This window comes from Polypterus senegalus, chromosome 11 (genome assembly GCF_016835505.1).
Source record: "Polypterus senegalus isolate Bchr_013 chromosome 11, ASM1683550v1, whole genome shotgun sequence".
Lineage (NCBI taxonomy): Eukaryota > Metazoa > Chordata > Cladistia > Polypteriformes > Polypteridae > Polypterus > Polypterus senegalus.
In genome coordinates, this window is record NC_053164.1 from 106,404,821 (window position 1) to 106,414,095 (window position 9,275).

At 36.9% G+C, this 9,275-nt stretch overlaps 1 non-coding gene across 1 annotated transcript; it reads right to left on the reverse strand.

Moving 5' to 3' along the window:
- Positions 1–720: 720 nt before the first annotated feature.
- On the reverse strand, positions 721–883 carry LOC120539846. The gene has a single exon (XR_005635704.1). It is a non-coding gene; the product is annotated as a U1 spliceosomal RNA (small nuclear RNA).
- Between the last annotated feature and the right edge of the window lie 8,392 nt (positions 884–9,275).

A 9,275-nucleotide genomic window follows, 5' to 3' on the forward strand; every position in this document is an offset into this window, starting at 1 on the left:
TACGGATCTCACTGCCAGACCGACGAAGTCGGCTCTCCTCCCTTCATCCTTCGCGCACCCGTAGTCATTCCTCGGATCCCTCGAGAGGACACCTGCCCTGCTCACCCCACTCACTCGAACTTTCATTGGGGTGAACTAGCCCCCAGAGCGCATCAGCCTAACACTCCTTCACAGAGCCCCAGCTCGTTCTGCTTCCACATCCAGGTTGCCATATTTTGCTATGCTGCCATTCACTTTCTTTAACCTCTATTATCCTTCCATTTTTCCTTTCGATTCATCCCCCATCCTAGTGTCGACCCGTATATATATATCCCTCACGCACCTCCAGGGGCTCAGCACCTTAATCGCACACCGCAGGAAGCCAATAAAGCAATTAATAATGACTGCACCCACACATGCAGGTGCGACTCGCTCCAACCACCTCATTAACTCCCTGCAGTCGTGCAATCACGCCCACGGAGAACAGCATGGCTATACGGATTTAAAACCTGGCCTTTTTTTTTATTGGAAGCCACGGACCTGCTATACTACAATGACCTTTGGGGTCATAGCACAGGGTCAGCCATTGTACAGCACACATGAATCACTTTTCAGGTTAAAGGCCTTGCTCAAGGACCCAAAAGAGTAGGATCCCTTCTAGCAGTAACAGGATTTGAACCGGCAACCTTCCAGATATCAGCACAGATCCTTAACCCAGAGCCACTACTCCATCTCAAAAACCAGGGGGGAGCACAAATGCAGTCCCCCACTAGTGCAAATTATGCAGTGAGTTTCCTGCATTAGGGGAAATTGCAGAAGTCAGCACACCCAGAGTGCAAATGATGAACATTGCCCTGGGAGAACCACCTTAGTGATCATGGTATCTCACCTTCCAGGTAAGTATGGCATTATTCATCTTAAGTTTTATCTTCACTATTGCTGGTAGCCTAACATACTATAAAACGTTGTGTCTCTCCCTCGCTCCCTAAAGCAAGGTTTTCTAGAGGATGTCTGCTTCCTTGGCCATCCTCCAATGCCGCTGCTGCACCAATCTTCCATAAAGCTCCAATGCTCTTTTGTCTACCTTGTCCACTGCCTATACATTCATACCACTGGCTATGATTCACAAAATGGATCAAAGGCAACACTATCTACATTCAGTTTACCCAGCTCTGTCACCCGATCCAATAAAGTATTTTTCCCAAGACTCTGCGACAACCACATAACCTAGGCTAATGGATTTGAGCAATAGACTGGGGCTTGTAAGTGCAGCTCTTAAAGTCCTTGATTACCTCTCTCTCTCTTTTTGTGTCTTACGCACACATACTGCACAGACACTCTTGATGGCTTCTCGGGTGGACTTCATCTCTTCTGATAGCATCTGTCTATCAGGTCTGGATGGCCCCATCACACTTTTCATTCCAAAAACACCAATGACATGAAGCATTACACCCGCTAATGAAGCTGGCTCAGAATATTCCTGGCACATCTCTCCCTTCTGTTGAGGGCCAGTGTCACATGCAGCCTTTAGCCATCCTAAAGGGTCACTTTTCTCCCTCCTCTGGTCTGATAAACAGTATAGGACCATTAGCAGTCACACCACAAGATTCAAGGATCATTTATTTTCAGATTAGAAGGCTGCTCAACAGCTGTTCATACAGACTATTTTATAATTGTATTTGATATGTGTTTTTATTTATCATTTAATTTATGATGTTGCATTCATTATCTGCTGTTGGTATTGTATTACTGTCTCTAGTCTGTGTGAGAACATTGAAGAACAATATCAGTTTATTATCTACATAAGACAGTAAGCTTATGCTTGAACCTGTTCAAAATCATGGCAATGGGTGAATCATAGACTACTCACTCACTCACTCACTCTCATCAATCCATGTGTTTAAAACCAAACTGAACAAAGAGACAACAGGAAAACGTCACACAAGAAGCAGCCTAGCCAGAAATCAAATCAACGTCTAATGTGCTGTAATGCAGCAATACTTCCGCTCAGCAACATGCTATTCTGTGAATTTTCTTTACCCACTTATATAATTTGTTTTGGAGAATTCAATTTTGATATTTATTTTTGATTTTCATGTCATTCTAAAACTGTTACTAAACCTATGTTTCGCAAGTTTTACGCAATATCATCTTGAGTTATCACATGACATAACAAACCTTGTGGTATAAATATTGCACATGGAAGTCATGGCTCAGTTGATACAGCTTTGTCTTTGTGTTTCTCAATGATTTAGTTTTCAAAAACAGGTAAAGAGGTGTATTTCAAGTTCTGACTTTATTCTGATTATTCTTTCAGTTCACCCTTAATCTTAGCTCTTGGTGCGCCCTTTATTTTGTTTTGACTTTGCCTGCCTGACTTTAGTTTGCATTTCATTACATTTTTTCTGGTCCATTACCACAATAACTCTTGCATACCTAATATTTGCTCAGAACCTTATGCACAGGAGGTGTCTCCAGTCTGATTAAGGGAAAGCGGAAGATTTTTTTTTTTTTTCCGGCGATATGTCTTGTATATTTTGTTTCTAACACTAGTTGTCCTCTTATGAACTAGACACCAATATCATGTTTGTTTTTGATTTTCATTGGCCAAATGAATTAAATTGCTATTGCATACAATGTAAATTTTAGGAGTAACTCGGTGGTGCAGTTGTTAGTACCGCTGTCTCATGGTTTCATTTGATTCCCAGACTAGTGTCACATGTCCATATATTTTAGGCTTTTTATTGCAAATCAAAGATGTGCATGTGACATTCATTTTCACAGTGGGAGTGAGGCCTTTGTTGGATTGGAGACCATTCTAGTATGGTTCCTGCCAATTGAGGATACCATTGAGAGAGAATCTGGTTCACTGCAACGATGTATTTGCAAAAACGAAAGGCTCTGAACACGTATAGATGAATTTCTGTTGTTTTTATAGAAGATAGGATTTAGTGATAAAATGTAGGTCCTTTCTAAAGTCACTTAACCCCCAACTAGTACTGTAGATTTCTTCTGTAACACAAATCAAGCTAAATCATTGGTTATTTTTCATTTCATTACTTTTCTTTATCTAATTTAATCTTTTGCTGATTTTGCTTTATAATGTTATGTATTCTTTTGTATTTGCCTGTCTCCCTCTGTGAATCAATCGCTAGCAGAATTCAATGTAGGAATTCAAGAATCATTTTAGAATTTAGTGTGCTTTGTTTTCATATTTCAAAGTGAGTGGTTATTAAGTTTAGTTGCATATGAATTCTTCCTGCACTTTGTGAGCAGCACTCTCGCTCACCAGATGAATAAAAATGCTTTAGTGTGAGAACTTCTCCTTGTATCTTTATGCCTGTGGCTCAAAGACAAATATTTAGCAGAAAATGAAAGAAGCATTGGTGGGTGTGCGAGAAGAGCCGGATGAGGGTGTAGGGAGCCAGGACACAGACTAATTTGGTAAACCATGTCAGGGCTGGACAAATGATCAACAGCTGTGAAACTGGACCTGCCCGCCTGCCGGCCGATTTAGCGCAAGGTCATTGCAATAAATTTTCCATTCTCTCCCTCAATGCAATGTGTACTTTCTTGTCCACATTACTATTTAACTATCCTGCACTTGCTAGGGTTTGGTGTTGCGTATTAATGTAACACCTTGTATAAATGCATCTTTTTTCTGTTCCTGAACATTCAATTTTACTATTTACTTGTTTTTTTATATAGCAAAGCCCCAACCTTTACTTAATTTCATGGTGTAGTAAAGGTCAACATTAAATGCATCTAAAGAATAACACGAGTCACACTGTAAATGTAAATTTACACAATATAAATGTAAGTTTATTGTTCACTACTATTTTAACATACCGTACCTTCTTTATATACAAGAGGGGGTGATAGTAATTGCAGAATTTGTAAGGTAAACATTATAGCAAGCACCCACATTTAAAAGTTAAAAGTGGAAAGGGGTCCTTAATATTTGGGTATAATTTACACCATCATTACATATGCAATCTTCATCTACATTATGATGGCTTCCCCATCCTCATAAAATGATACTGTGGACATCCCATGTGCTTATTTAAGGATCTAGGTGAAGAATAAGCATTGAATCTGCAATTATAACTCTGAAGGACTGCAACAGGGAGAATTAAAGTAGAACTTCCTATTGATGGGATGCATTCTAAAAGGATGGTCTTTTTTAATTTTTGTGAAAAAGTATATAAAGCAGCACTAGTAAAGTCATGTGTATGGAATACAGTGAAATTCTTACTTGCATGACTACCGCTCTCTGGTGACATGAAAAGATAGTGTGTCAAAAGACAGAATTTAATTTTATTTAATTGAAAACACAAACCGGTGATGTATGTGAAGGGCACAATTAATGAAATGTGTTAGAGCCCATTTTAAAATCATTTGTCACATTTTGGTCTTATTTTTGTTGCCTTATTAATAAAGTGAGTGCTGAGTTCATAATCCTATATTCTGCCCACTTCTTGTCATTAGTCAGATTTAAGAATAAAATCAAATGTTTGGCTTGGATGAATTTCTCTACTTTCTTCTTCTGCCTGCTAATTATCAGACATATTTACAATTCTAATGTAACACAGTTTCTTTGCGAAATCTGATGTATTTCATTTTTTTTTGTATTAATACCATCACACCATATGTTTAAAACTAATGGATGGATGGAGAGATTTTACCTTTAGTTATCAAAGTTATTTTTTATAGGAGCCTAGAACCACAGTGAGTTTGAATCTGGCATATATTTAGATTTTGTACTGCCTTGAAGGAAAAGGCAAAAATGAATTAACTGGCAGGATCAACAGATGAAAATGTAAGCTCAAGAACATATAAATAGGCAATGGTCAAAAGCCAGAGAAACCAAGAAACTTACAAAAGCATGCAATGTTAACCACAAAAAGTCAAAATAAGAAGTCCTGGTTGAAAAAATAACCAGTTCCACAAACATTTTTATTAATCCGAAATCTTGGACAATGTGGGTAGTGCACTGCCATGTTAATCAGCAATAACCTGTTCATGTCAAACATTACAACTTCCACTTCAGTTCAACGTCACTGCTATCGACAACAAACACCCAAAATGGTAGCATCTGTGAGAGCCAAAGTGGCAGTAAACATAATAAACAAAGACGGCATCCAATATTATAAACAAAATGTAAACATGAAGTAGCAATAATAAGAAAACAATAACAATTTCCAAACTGACTTAAAATAAAAAAGCACAGATAAAAAAAACAAAATCTGTACATAACAGAAATACTTCATACTTCAAAAATGGCTTCATCTGCAGTTTATCATTAAATCTGAAGATCCCTGCATTTTTTCCGTGCAATAAAAATCACATAATTTCTTTGCTGCCTTATGATATTTTAAATGAGTGTCACACAAATGTCACACAAGCTCAAAGGACCAATCTAGATAAGGTACAGACAATCAAAATAACATACGTTTAATGCATTTACTAAAGAAAGTTGCATTCTGAACACTCAAAGCAAGTTACATTTTCAAGCCTTTTATGAAATTCACTGTTGCTGTCACCTGCTGTGTTGAATCTTTGCCAAGCTGCCATAAAAACAAGCACATATTTCTCTGTCCACTTCAGCTTTGCTTATTTCAGTGCCTTCAGGTGCAGTATATGCACTTATAATTTACATATTTAATAAGTATGGCCTTGTCAATTAAATGTTTTTATAAATAATACATATAAATGAAATAAACAATACTGACAACCCATTAATTTAGTATATTCTTGGTAGAGCCACTGGTGTTTCTAATCACACTGTTTTTTGGTTTTTTTTTTTTTTCAAAATAATCTGCCACAAATTTAATTGTAGTTATCATTCTAAGCTTCACACAGTTTTCCTCCACTATGTTAGTATCAAGAAAAGCCCACCCGCCGCAGCCTGACACATTCTGTAGCCCACTTCACTGAGAATGGAAATGTACAATTGATACTTAACAGTCATGCTCCTCTGCTACTGTCCTTACTGCCAATTAATATTCCAGCACTCCCTTTACTTGGCGCTGATTTACTATTCGTGTAATGTTTTTAGTGTTTTTTTAGCTAATTGTGTGGGAGTTTGAATCAATCAATTGAAATGGCACATACATAAAAAATCAAAAACTGAATAGTACATCAGAAGAACTGAACTGAACTGAACATGCTCACATATAAACATTTCAGAAACTCATACACAGAATATCATAGAAGTATATTAGTGTTGTGAATTCACAGTTACCTTTAATTATTTGGAACTTCTGCTGGAACATATTAATATTCACCTCTGCAAGAGAACCACCTCTTTCAACCTTCACAAACATATGCAGTTTTTAATATCTGGAAAAAATCTGGAATTGACTTGCTTAGAGATCTTTATATAGACGTCTTTGCATCCTATGAACAATTACATTCCAAATTTAACATTCCAGCTACACATTTCTTTCACTATCTTCAAATCAGGAACTTTGTTAAAAAGAACCTTCCAGATTTTCCTCATCTTGCACCCTCATCCATGCTGGAAAAAATGTTGCTCTCAAGGACTTAGACTCCATCTCTACAATACATAAAATTATTTTACAGTCCCTCCCTTTCAAAGATCCAAGAGGACACTGGGAAAACGATCTCTCAATTAATATATCAGAAAAGGAGTGGAAAGTAGCAATGCAGAGAATTCACTCGAGCTCCATACGTGCAAAGCATACAATTATACAACTTAAAATTATATATCGAGCACATCTGTCTCGACTAAAACTCTTCAAAATGTTTCCAGGGCATGATCCAACCTGCGAACGTTGCAACCAAGTTCCAGCCTCACTGGGTCACATGTTCTGGGCCTGCACCAAATTAGCATTATTCTGGACAAAAATTTTTAATTACCTCTCAGACAGCCTTGGACTCACAATCCCTCCTAACCCATTAACAACTGTGTTTGGGGTTCTTGCAGAGGGGCTTAAAGTGGAGAAGGACAAACAAATTTTGATTGCATTCACTACACTTTTGGCACGCAGACTTATTCTGATAAACTGGAAGAACCCAAACTCTCCTCTTTTAAGTCAGTGGGAAACCGGTGTGTTATATTATTTGAAATTGGAAAAAATCAAATACTCAGTTAGAGGATCCGTACAGACTTTTTTCAAAACATGGCAGGATCTAATCGGTAATATTTTAAAATAAGTTTATAAAGCATAGAGAATTTATTAATTTAGGTATGTCTACAGGTCTTAAATTTCATGCTGTTTGGCTTGCTCTCTCTCTTAGGGGTGGGGATAGATTTGTTCTTAACTCAAATTTTCTTTATGTAAAACTTGATTGATTTGTATGGAATGCAATAAAATTAATAATAATAATAATAATAATAATAATAATAATAATATTCAGGCTCATTAGGCAGCGACTGAAATCAAAACACAAGGTTTGATTGATTTTGAAACCATTCTGTCATTCATTGCAGGGTGTAAAAGAAACACCTTCAGACATAATAGATAATCTGATCTTTGAAAGAACATGCTATTGGTAATCATTTTTATTTGTTTGTTTGTTTGTTTATTATTTTGTTCATCTATGTGACTGAGTGATGTGAACAAACCCATATTTTTTGGTTCACAGTTAATTTAGTCATATATTTTTTCTCAGTGGGTTTGCACATGAGAGAAAAAGTAGCATCAAATTTCATTTCTTTGGTGTGAAACATTAATGAGATGAAGGGGATAATTACTTTTTCACAAAGTAGAATTATGGACCTTTTGTGTAATGTTTTGACTTGAAGATTTGATTATATAGACTACGAAAAAAATCTATCTAGCTATATTCATAGCATTCGTAGTCTGAGTCCTGATCTGATTGTACGGGTGGTTACCTACCAGGTAATGCATGTGGTTGGTCTGCAGTCTGCAAACATCCATCACGGGCCCTCCCAGTTGCGAGAAGCAGATCATAGAATGTTACATCGTTTACTGTCAAATAATGCAAAGAGTACGCGACACTTGTTTCGCCCTTATTTGGTGTACACACTCCACTGCACCCCTCGTGGGGATCGAAGCTCGGTGTCAGAGGCGAAGCCTCTTTACACTGTGCCACGGCGTGTGGTTCGTTTATTTGACATACTGTATATATATATATATATATGCATGTTTCTAGTGTACAAAGAAAGGGAACCAGTGTGGCAAGGATACCCCAAGTGAGGTCTAGCTTAGAGAGCTGTGTTTCATTACCACATAGTATAGCTGTCTGCCTCAGAACTTTCTTGTCATAACAGATATTATAGTGACATTAGTTGTATATGAAGAGTGTAAAACCACTCCATTCTTCACATTACTTTGTAAAGTAGACATATAAAATTCTGACTCTTCAGATCTTTCAGGTCAGTATTTTTATGATCCATGTTGCAGATGTACAGTAGAAATAGAGGGGTTAAAACATCCATCCAGCTATTTTCTGAATCTCCTTTTTTTTGGTGGTCTGAACCAATTGAGAGTATCAGGTATAAATTAAAAAGTCACAGTGGACAAGAAGCCAATCTCACACAAGGAACGCTGACATGCACATTTACATTCAAATTGGGCTCATTTATAGTGGCAGAGCAGCCTGACCCAGACTAGTATTTTTGATATGGAAGGAAACCAGATCACCCAGAGAAAGCCCAATTAGATATGAAGAGAATGTACTGATTATGTAACAGCAACAACTGGGCCTGAAATTGAAGCCCATCCATGGAGCTGAGAGTCCCAGTATAAATTAGTTTGTGTGTGTGTAAATGTGCCTTGTATGTTATTCTGTCAAGATACAGTGTATGAACAGATTTGGTAAGAAAACATTTTGTTTAAGAAAAACAAAGAAAATTGATATTAATTGATTTTTCATTTCTAAAGAATGACTGTAACTACAGAGGTCTTTAAAAATTGTTTTTTCTAATCATGAGAAATAATTAGTGCACTATAAACACAGTTTATTAATAAATGAAAAATAAATTAAGTGTGAGAATACCTCTTTAGCAATGTGCATCATGCCATATTCCTTTACCTCATTCCTTAAGGTGAGCAAAGTCCGACATGCCCAAGCTATGACTATAATATCTAAAGTTTCAGTATCAGAGAACAGGCTGAACCAGGTTAGCAATCCATATTGTCTCTGTTGTGTTAACTGGTAGTGACTGCAAATTTTCCAAACAAAAGGAAATCTTAAGTGGATTGTGCAAGTCAATGTACTGCTTTTTACAGCTGTGTGTAAATGCACTTATCTTATATTAGCAAAACAGTATGAAGGAAATGACATAACATGGAATAACATTCTCA